At 53.5% G+C, this 9,360-nt stretch overlaps 1 protein-coding gene across 1 annotated transcript in view; it reads left to right on the top strand.

Annotated features, from left to right (window-relative positions):
* Positions 1–4,909: 4,909 nt before the first annotated feature.
* Positions 4,910–9,360, top strand: part of PEA15 (phosphoprotein enriched in astrocytes 15) — an 8,696-nt gene continuing 4,245 nt past the window's right edge. The window contains exon 1 of the mRNA XM_008586514.1: positions 4,910–5,000. The gene's annotated coding sequence lies outside the window, so the exon portion shown is untranslated. The remainder of the gene's footprint in view (positions 5,001–9,360) is intronic.

The raw sequence follows: 9,360 nt of genomic DNA, 5'->3' as shown, positions 1-9,360 counted from the left end.
CGAGGAGGAGGCTCCGGACGCTGCTCAGGAACCGGGGACCCGGGAGTGCCCGCGCCCTGAGCGCTCAGCTCCGGAGGCGGTGAGAAGGGCGGAGAGGAGACGTGTCGCGGGGTGGGGGAAGATTTGGGGTCTGGGCTTGGAGGGGCGACGACGATCCCGGACACCAGGGCCAGACGGGGGAGCGTGGAGACCCCGGACGGGTCCACTCTGTGTCAGGCCGCACGGGGTCTGTCTCTGTCGGTGCGTCCCGAGCGCCTAGGGAGTGCTGGAGGCGGCGTGGCTTCGGCCGCCCATTCCACGCTGAACAGCAGTTTGGGATTCGGACCCGGGCCTGGGGATTAGGATGCAGCCTGCTTCCCGCCCAGCCGGCTCGGCCGGGCCAGCTCCCGCCCCTCTCTCCCCGCTGTGGCTTCGGACTCGCCTCCGCTGGCGGTCTCTAGGCCAAGCTGTGCCTCAGTTCTGCGGGCAGCCGGCCGCTGGCACCATGTGCCCTCATCCCCAGCCCACTGTACCTGGGGGAAGAGGTGGGATTGGCCAAAGCTTGTCCGGAGGGAAGGAGGAAGGCGCTGGGGGTGTAGAGGAGTGATGTATCTGACGTAAACCCCCTAATTAATTTCATATAACCTGTCTCAAAACTGACAGGGACACACGCACACCTATAAGAGACTTGCCAGCACACACAATGACATACACCCATGTGACTCTTACACACATCGTTTCGCACACACCAAATCACAAACGTCCCTGTACTACGCATCCAACCGCCCACCACACCTCCACTGCCTCCCATGTGGAGTCTCTTGGACTATGGACTCCAAGACATCAATCAGTCTAACAGGACAGCTTGAGTGGACAGAAGGGGCCTCTGTCCCCAAGTCCACCCTGATTTTCTGGACAGCTTTTTCCAGCCCTGGCTTCAGATCACTCTTCTTTAAAATAGTAGGAAAAGATGGGAGAGAATCTGGTTTCACTATTCTAGGACAAGGAGACAGGATCTTGAGGCTAAAGAGCCTGGCGCTCTTGGCTGGGTGAGAGAAAGGGTAGGGGCTTCTGGTAGCCTCTGTTGCTGGGTTCAGTTAGAGCTTTGGGTGCTGGGAGTGGCTAGTTTCCGGGCATCAGAGTGGCCAAGGGATGGAGGAGGGGGTGGAAGAAAAAGAATGAGTATGAGTCAGACAAGGATGGAGCCCAAGTCAGAGAGAGAGAGAATGAGAGGAATGTGTGTGAAAAGGAGACAGCATAAAGGGACAGAGAGCCAGAGAGGGACAGACATAAAGTCAAGGAACCAGGGAAAGCAAGGAAGTGAGAGACAGAGATGGTCAGAGGAGTACTGGAGAGTGGACTAATGAGGCTCAGTAGTTAGGGAGGATGAAAGCAGGATGGTGATGAGGTCACAGGGAGTTAGGGGGAACATGCTGAATGTGGTGTGCCATGTTTCTCTATGTATCTGGCCTCCAGGCTGTCAGAGCGATTAGCTTTAATTGCTCTTTCCTTTGTGGTTAAACACTCTGTTGGAGAAATTGACAGCCAGGCCCTTGGCTACTGGCTTCCCTGATTGCCTACTTCCTCACTTCTGTGACACCTGTGCCCATCATGTGCCCATGCATTATGCATGAGGAAAAGGATCACAGAATCACACAGCACATCAAATCCTCACGAACAATGTTATGATGGACATCTCCACCAGCCAGTAGGCAGGCAGCCACTGGATCTCCAGGCCTGTCCCACAAAACTTGCTCTACCTTTTACAGTAGGGATGCTCACCGCATTCATAATAGTAGCTCTCAGTATTCAGATGAGGACACTAAGTCACACAGATCCAGGAGTCCTAAGTATTTGTGGCTACCACTAAGTGGGATGGATGAATAGGAAAAGCTGGAAGGGATGAAAGCCCATCGAAAGGACAGGAGGAAAAGAGAGACTGAAAGACTAGGGAGAGAGGAAATGGATAAGGAAGAGACAGAGAGACAGGAGAGACAGACACAGAAGCTAGGAGCCACCACAACCAGATGAGTGAAGACAGATCAGCTAGGGAGAGTCACAGGCCTATCCCTCCTCACCACCTGCCAGCCCTCCTCTGCCCTGCATGTTACCGTGCCAGGTATCTCTTGATGCCCCTATCTTGGGTCTGGCCCTTCTTCTCTAAGACTAAGGGCTGAAGGCTTAGCCCCTGTCCCCATGCCCAGCAGTAACCCATTTTGCTTCTTGGGCTGAACATTTTGGGGCCCAGGTGTTCTTTCCTCTTACTCCCAGGCTGACCCTGGAGCCTCAGAACCCCTTTTCTTCATTACAGGAATAAAGATGCCCCTCCTCCCCGAAGTTGGGTAGAAGCTTAGAGAAGAAATCAATTAAGTATGATATTAAAAAGGAAATAAACTACCAGACTGCATGGATTTGGGCCCCTGATATAACTTAAAATAGGGTAGCTGAAACTCTACTCTCTCCCTTCCCACCCCTCTGCCTCTCCTTTATTTCTTCCCCCAACTCCAGGCAGCCCCCTCCTGCCTATTAAAGGGATCTCCAGGTCCTTGCAGCTGTGTCTTAAAATAGGGTAGCTGAAACTCTACTCTCTCCCTTCCCACCCCTCTGCCTCTCCTTTATTTCTTTCCCCAACTCCAGGCAGCCCCCTCCTGCCTATTAAAGGGATCTCCAGGTCCTTGCAGCTGTGTGGGATAGCCCCTCCCGTCAGCCTTAGGCAGCTGCAGCAGATGTAAGGAGGGAGGGGCAGCAGCTCCTAATCCTCAGGCTTCCTTCTCACTTCTTAAATTTACTAAGGATTTGGAACCAAATGCTAGGGATAAGGGATAATCTACAATAAATTAATGTCAAAGTGCACAGAAATTCTTTTGGTGTTGCTACCTCCTGCACAGGTGGTTATACTATTTTGCCAGGCTTCTCAAAGCACCCCAGGGTCTGCTTCTTCCTCCCCCAGTGCCCACGGAGCACCCACCTGTCATCCTCCCAATTCCTACCCTAGAAGGTCAGTATATAATGATCCTTACCTCCTTCCCCTCTTCCCCAGCATCCTCAGATGGTTTGACCTTTGTCAGGGCTCTGCCTGGGGCCGGCTTGGAAGGAGAGGGAGGAAGGAAGGAAGGTGTGAGGAAGCGGTGAACAGAGCACAGAATGAGCTGGGAGGAAAGGGGACTGACTTCCTGGCAGCCTAAGCTCCGGTTCCCGGTTCCTGCTCTGGTATCCTGTCCCAAGAATGGCCTCCGCCCAGGCTGCCTGGTGATCCCTGGGCAGCCCTCTGAACTGCTCCACAGATCAGGATTTTTCAGAGCCAGGAGGGCAGAAGACTTCTCCACAGGCCCTAAGGAATTTTGTATCTGCCATCTGGGCCCCCGCCCCATCACTCTTCCCTCCCTCCCTCCCTTTTCTGTCCTCAGATTATCAGTAGAGAGGGGGTTGGGCTCCAGAGCCTGCTGCTGTGACCTAGATTTGAAGGCGAGAGACGTTCCTGGTGCTGACAGTCAGAGAGCATTGTTCCTGGCCCAGCCTGGCAGGGCCACCGCTGGGCCCTTCTGTCTGGTTGCACCTGGGTGTGCAACTGAGAGTGCCTATGAGTGATTTAGAAACTCTTCTTCCATGTGAAAGCAAGGCAGTATTACCCTAAATTCTGTTCCCTTTTCCAGGTGAAGGCTTGGCCCCAAGATCTCCTCCACTGGGGTAGTGTCGTCTTGTCTCCTTCCTATACTGCCCTTTCCTTCCAGCTCTCACCTGCCCCCCCCCTCTTTATCCCCATCTGGGCCCCCGCCCCATCACTCTTCCCTCCCTCCCTCCCTTTTCTGTCCTCAGATTATCAGTAGAGAGGGGGTTGGGCTCCAGAGCCTGCTGCTGTGACCTAGATTTGAAGGCAGAGACGTTCCTGGTGCTGACAGTCAGAGAGCATTGTTCCTGGCCCAGCCTGGCAGGGCCACCGCTGGGCCCTTCTGTCTGGTTGCACCTGGGTGTGCAACTGAGAGTGCCTATGAGTGCCTGTGTTCTGTGGGGGTTGTGCTAGCCCTGCTGTCTGGCCAATTGTCTGTGTCATGGTGCCTGCCACCGATCAAGGCTTGTTTATTCTGGCCCAAGTAGGGGACTGGGAATGGAGACTTCTAGGTCTGCACCTCTTATTTTGTGATGGCCATCCCTCTCTGCCTCAGTTCCCCTGCAGCAGAGGCCAGACATAAGGAAAATGGGGGTGTGTCAACCAGTCCCCTCTGATCTACCACATTCCCAGACCAATGTTGTGGTGATTTGTGGGCAGCCTGTCAGAAACAAGGTGTTTTAGCTCCTTACCCACCCCTTGGTCTTGCTGTTGACTGTTTATGACATGATTTACCTTTTCTAATGCTTTACTTTTCTGATTACAAAAGTAGTAATTATTTGCTGTAGACCGTTAAGTCCCCTTTTTGAACTCACCACTACAGTTTCACATTTTATCAGATCCAGAAAGTTCATTCTAAGGTCCAACCTTGTTTCTTCCCGTCTTAGCCACAGTTCCTACTTAATGGAAGGAAGGCCCTGAATGTTCTCTACCTTCCACCTAAAGAACATGAAAGAGGGATGGTGAGAAGGCCTAGATGAGATATGGCCTTGCCCAGCACCGTGGGAGGCCATGCTGAAGCTAGTGCCAGCAGGATATTGATGCAAGAAGAGGTGGCAGCCCCCTTCCTGCCTGACTCTCCCAAAGCCACATCTAAACTCCCCTCCCCCCACCACCCAGCCAGCCTGGGAACTGGGCAAGGAGCCAGAGCCAGCCGCTTGGTATTCTTGGGCGTGGGGGCTGCAGGCACAGCACAAAGGCTAGGAGAGAGGGCTTAGTAGGGGCCTGGTAACCACCAAGAGAGAAAATGGCTCCATAAAGGTGGGGGTGGCCCATTGCTTCCCCCAACCCCTAGCCCTAATGACTGAATACAAGGCTAAGCATGGCGGAGGGGCNCGAGGAGGAGGCTCCGGACGCTGCTCAGGAACCGGGGACCCGGGAGTGCCCGCGCCCTGAGCGCTCAGCTCCGGAGGCGGTGAGAAGGGCGGAGAGGAGACGTGTCGCGGGGTGGGGGAAGATTTGGGGTCTGGGCTTGGAGGGGCGACGACGATCCCGGACACCAGGGCCAGACGGGGGAGCGTGGAGACCCCGGACGGGTCCACTCTGTGTCAGGCCGCACGGGGTCTGTCTCTGTCGGTGCGTCCCGAGCGCCTAGGGAGTGCTGGAGGCGGCGTGGCTTCGGCCGCCCATTCCACGCTGAACAGCAGTTTGGGATTCGGACCCGGGCCTGGGGATTAGGATGCAGCCTGCTTCCCGCCCAGCCGGCTCGGCCGGGCCAGCTCCCGCCCCTCTCTCCCCGCTGTGGCTTCGGACTCGCCTCCGCTGGCGGTCTCTAGGCCAAGCTGTGCCTCAGTTCTGCGGGCAGCCGGCCGCTGGCACCATGTGCCCTCATCCCCAGCCCACTGTACCTGGGGGAAGAGGTGGGATTGGCCAAAGCTTGTCCGGAGGGAAGGAGGAAGGCGCTGGGGGTGTAGAGGAGTGATGTATCTGACGTAAACCCCCTAATTAATTTCATATAACCTGTCTCAAAACTGACAGGGACACACGCACACCTATAAGAGACTTGCCAGCACACACAATGACATACACCCATGTGACTCTTACACACATCGTTTCGCACACACCAAATCACAAACGTCCCTGTACTACGCATCCAACCGCCCACCACACCTCCACTGCCTCCCATGTGGAGTCTCTTGGACTATGGACTCCAAGACATCAATCAGTCTAACAGGACAGCTTGAGTGGACAGAAGGGGCCTCTGTCCCCAAGTCCACCCTGATTTTCTGGACAGCTTTTTCCAGCCCTGGCTTCAGATCACTCTTCTTTAAAATAGTAGGAAAAGATGGGAGAGAATCTGGTTTCACTATTCTAGGACAAGGAGACAGGATCTTGAGGCTAAAGAGCCTGGCGCTCTTGGCTGGGTGAGAGAAAGGGTAGGGGCTTCTGGTAGCCTCTGTTGCTGGGTTCAGTTAGAGCTTTGGGTGCTGGGAGTGGCTAGTTTCCGGGCATCAGAGTGGCCAAGGGATGGAGGAGGGGGTGGAAGAAAAAGAATGAGTATGAGTCAGACAAGGATGGAGCCCAAGTCAGAGAGAGAGAGAATGAGAGGAATGTGTGTGAAAAGGAGACAGCATAAAGGGACAGAGAGCCAGAGAGGGACAGACATAAAGTCAAGGAACCAGGGAAAGCAAGGAAGTGAGAGACAGAGATGGTCAGAGGAGTACTGGAGAGTGGACTAATGAGGCTCAGTAGTTAGGGAGGATGAAAGCAGGATGGTGATGAGGTCACAGGGAGTTAGGGGGAACATGCTGAATGTGGTGTGCCATGTTTCTCTATGTATCTGGCCTCCAGGCTGTCAGAGCGATTAGCTTTAATTGCTCTTTCCTTTGTGGTTAAACACTCTGTTGGAGAAATTGACAGCCAGGCCCTTGGCTACTGGCTTCCCTGATTGCCTACTTCCTCACTTCTGTGACACCTGTGCCCATCATGTGCCCATGCATTATGCATGAGGAAAAGGATCACAGAATCACACAGCACATCAAATCCTCACGAACAATGTTATGATGGACATCTCCACCAGCCAGTAGGCAGGCAGCCACTGGATCTCCAGGCCTGTCCCACAAAACTTGCTCTACCTTTTACAGTAGGGATGCTCACCGCATTCATAATAGTAGCTCTCAGTATTCAGATGAGGACACTAAGTCACACAGATCCAGGAGTCCTAAGTATTTGTGGCTACCACTAAGTGGGATGGATGAATAGGAAAAGCTGGAAGGGATGAAAGCCCATCGAAAGGACAGGAGGAAAAGAGAGACTGAAAGACTAGGGAGAGAGGAAATGGATAAGGAAGAGACAGAGAGACAGGAGAGACAGACACAGAAGCTAGGAGCCACCACAACCAGATGAGTGAAGACAGATCAGCTAGGGAGAGTCACAGGCCTATCCCTCCTCACCACCTGCCAGCCCTCCTCTGCCCTGCATGTTACCGTGCCAGGTATCTCTTGATGCCCCTATCTTGGGTCTGGCCCTTCTTCTCTAAGACTAAGGGCTGAAGGCTTAGCCCCTGTCCCCATGCCCAGCAGTAACCCATTTTGCTTCTTGGGCTGAACATTTTGGGGCCCAGGTGTTCTTTCCTCTTACTCCCAGGCTGACCCTGGAGCCTCAGAACCCCTTTTCTTCATTACAGGAATAAAGATGCCCCTCCTCCCCGAAGTTGGGTAGAAGCTTAGAGAAGAAATCAATTAAGTATGATATTAAAAAGGAAATAAACTACCAGACTGCATGGATTTGGGCCCCTGATATAATTTAAAATAGGGTAGCTGAAACTCTACTCTCTCCCTTCCCACCCCTCTGCCTCTCCTTTATTTCTTCCCCCAACTCCAGGCAGCCCCCTCCTGCCTATTAAAGGGATCTCCAGGTCCTTGCAGCTGTGTGGGATAGCCCCTCCCGTCAGCCTTAGGCAGCTGCAGCAGATGTAAGGAGGGAGGGGCAGCAGCTCCTAATCCTCAGGCTTCCTTCTCACTTCTTAAATTTACTAAGGATTTGGAACCAAATGCTAGGGATAAGGGATAATCTACAATAAATTAATGTCAAAGTGCACAGAAATTCTTTTGGTGTTGCTACCTCCTGCACAGGTGGTTATACTATTTTGCCAGGCTTCTCAAAGCACCCCAGGGTCTGCTTCTTCCTCCCCCAGTGCCCACGGAGCACCCACCTGTCATCCTCCCAATTCCTACCCTAGAAGGTCAGTATATAATGATCCTTACCTCCTTCCCCTCTTCCCCAGCATCCTCAGATGGTTTGACCTTTGTCAGGGCTCTGCCTGGGGCCGGCTTGGAAGGAGAGGGAGGAAGGAAGGAAGGTGTGAGGAAGCGGTGAACAGAGCACAGAATGAGCTGGGAGGAAAGGGGACTGACTTCCTGGCAGCCTAAGCTCCGGTTCCCGGTTCCTGCTCTGGTATCCTGTCCCAAGAATGGCCTCCGCCCAGGCTGCCTGGTGATCCCTGGGCAGCCCTCTGAACTGCTCCACAGATCAGGATTTTTCAGAGCCAGGAGGGCAGAAGACTTCTCCACAGGCCCTAAGGAATTTTGTATCTGTGGTGAGGAAAGTGACATGCAGGATGAAGGAGTCAAGCTCTGCCAAGCCCTACCATTGGCTAGATCAGCCCAGGGACAATAGTTGAGACTTGAGAGCCATGTCAGTAAGACTTATGAGCCACGAAAGGGGAGTCTACCTCCCCATGCCCTGTAAATTCCCCCAAAGTATCCTGCCCTTGCCCCTGATGCCACACCCAGACCTGGGCAAATGAGATCTCTCCAGGGAGGCAGGCAACCAGGCTGCTTTTCCTTGCTCCCTCAGGGGACCTTAAATCTATCTTTTCTGTCCCTTCTTACCACTCCCCATACCCCTCCCATCCAGTGGTGTCATTGTCCTCCTGATGGGGGGCGGGGGGGGACACAGGACACAGAACTAAGGTTACTATGGTAACAGCTAAGCTAAGGCTACAGCCTTCTTGTGGACTGTGTGCTCCCCCCTCCCCCCCACGCCACCAGGATTCTTCATTTGCAGCCTCAGTCTCTTCCCTCTCTCAACCCCAGCTCTCTTCCTTCATTCTGTAGGTTCCCCACACCCTTCTGGTGTAAGCCTGTGGTTATATGCCTTCTTACACTTACTCTTGAATGGTTCAGACACATACAAACACACACAGACACACGTAACACATACAGTCACAGCCAGTGTACCCACAGCCACACATCCAATGTTGGTATATACATGTCTATTACGGGAACATCCAAACAAACAGAGTCCAGCCACTGCCTCCTCCACACACCAGTATCTACAGCCAGGAATCAGCATCCATAGGATCCTGGCCATCCATTCCAACCCTTCCACTTTAACATTCCCACCCCCATTTCTCTTAGGGGCCTTCATGTATCTGTTTCACTCTCAGAAAGCTCTTACCCCTTGCCCCCAGCCTTTGTGGGTGAGTGTGTTACACACATTAATCCCTTCCCACCCACCTACCCTGTAGGTCTGTGTTTTAGATTCAGAGCCCTAAATCTTAACTCCTCCTAAGATACACACACACACACACACACACACACACACACACTCACTCACTCTCCTCCCACAGGATCTCTCGTATTTAGAAACTCTTCTTCCATGTGAAAGCAAGGCAGTATTACCCTAAATTCTGTTCCCTTTTCCAGGTGAAGGCTTGGCCCCAAGATCTCCTCCACTGGGGTAGTGTCGTCTTGTCTCCTTCCTATACTGCCCTTTCCTTCCAGCTCTCACCTGCCCCCCCCCTCTTTATCCCCATCTGGGCCCCCGCCCCA

Source organism: Galeopterus variegatus, unplaced genomic scaffold, assembly GCF_000696425.1.
Source record: "Galeopterus variegatus unplaced genomic scaffold, G_variegatus-3.0.2 Scaffold4010, whole genome shotgun sequence".
NCBI classification, from domain to species: Eukaryota; Metazoa; Chordata; class Mammalia; order Dermoptera; family Cynocephalidae; genus Galeopterus; species Galeopterus variegatus.
This window is presented reverse-complemented; position numbering and strand designations above follow the sequence as displayed.